Genomic DNA, 1,598 nt, shown 5'->3' with positions numbered 1-1,598 from the left:
TTTGGGTCACTTATGTAAACTATCATATCAAATAGTGAAAGTTTTATTTATTTGTTTATTTTTTATTTTACATTTCGATCCCAGTTCCCTCTCCCTCCCCTTTACCCTCTCTGCCCCCTCACATGCACCCTGACCACTCTCCTCTCCAGTCCCCCCACCCCAATTCCTCATGTAGGGCAATGCCATCCAGGTGGGGTCATGTAAATCTGTCAAGTCATTTGAAGTAGGAAAATAGGACTTCTCTCCTGTCTCTAGGTTAAGGCAGTATTCCTCCATGGGGGATATGTCCTCAAGGTCCTTTTGTGCACCAGGAATACATCCTGGTTCCACTGTCTGAGGTCCCTTAGACTGCTCAGTCAGTCCTTCTGGCTGAGACCCATATTCAGGGAGGCCTGAGTCAGAGTCAGTCCCATGCTGGCTTCCCAGCTATCAGTCTGGGGGCCCGTTAGCTCCTCCTTGTTCAGGTCAGCTGTCTCTATGTGTTTCTGCAACCTGGTCTTGTCTTCTCCCTCTGCATCTGGATTCTACTTCGACTCAGTGTTTAGGTATGGGTATTTGCTTCTGTTTCCAACAGGTACTAGATGAGGGCTCCATGATGGTGGATAAGTTAATTGTTGATCTCACTATCTGGGAAGGGCATTTATGGTAGCTTTTCCATGGTTGCTCAAATTGTTAGTTGGCAGCAGTCTTGTAGGTCTCTAGACCTTTCTTTAGGTTCAGTTTTCTCTTCAAACCAATAATGGCTCCCTCTTTTATGTTCTCTCTCTCTCTCTCTCTCTCTCTCTCTCTCTCTCTCTCTCTCTCTCTCTCTCTCCTGTCTTCTATTCCTACCCTGACTCAATCTTCCTAGTCCCATGTGTTTTCCTCTCCTCCCCTTCTCTCCTTCTCTTTCTCCTACTTCTCTCTCCATTCAATGCCCCCCCACTTCCTCTGTGCTCTGGGGGACTTGTCCCTTCCCCCTTCTGTGAGGGACTTTATATGAATCTCTTAGAATACACCTTATGTCCTAGTTCCTCTGGTGGTGTGAATTATAGGCTGGTGATCCTTTGATCTAGGTCTAAAATCCATATATGAGTGAGTACATACTGTGTTCCTCTTTTTGTGACTGGGTTACCTCATTCAGGATGGTTTCTTCAAGTGTCATCCACTTGCCTGAGAGTTTCAAGATTCCATTATTTTTTTCTGCAGAGTAGTATTCCATTGTGTACATGTACCACATCTTCTATATCCATTCTTCAGTTGAGGGACATCTAGGTTGCTTCCAGGCTCTTGCTATTACAAATAGTGCTGCTATGAACATAGTTGAGCACATGTCTTTGTTGCATGGATGTGGATCATTTGAGTACATGCCTAAGAGGGGGATTGCCGGGTCCTGTGGTAAACTAATTCCCACTTTCCTGAGGAACCGACATATCGATCTCCAAAATGTTTGCACTCCCACCAGCAGTGGAGAAGTGTTCCCCTTTCTCCACATCCTCTCCATTGTCATTGGAGTTTCTAATTTTAGCCATTCTGGCAGGAGGAAGATGGTATCTCAGAGTTGTTTTGATTTGCATTTCCCTGATAGCTAAGGATGTTGAGCACTTTCTTAAGTGTCT

The sequence above is a fragment of the Phodopus roborovskii genome, unplaced genomic scaffold (genome assembly GCF_943737965.1).
Source record: "Phodopus roborovskii unplaced genomic scaffold, PHOROB, whole genome shotgun sequence".
Classification (NCBI taxonomy): domain Eukaryota; kingdom Metazoa; phylum Chordata; class Mammalia; order Rodentia; family Cricetidae; genus Phodopus; species Phodopus roborovskii.
Note: the sequence above shows the minus strand (reverse complement) of the source record.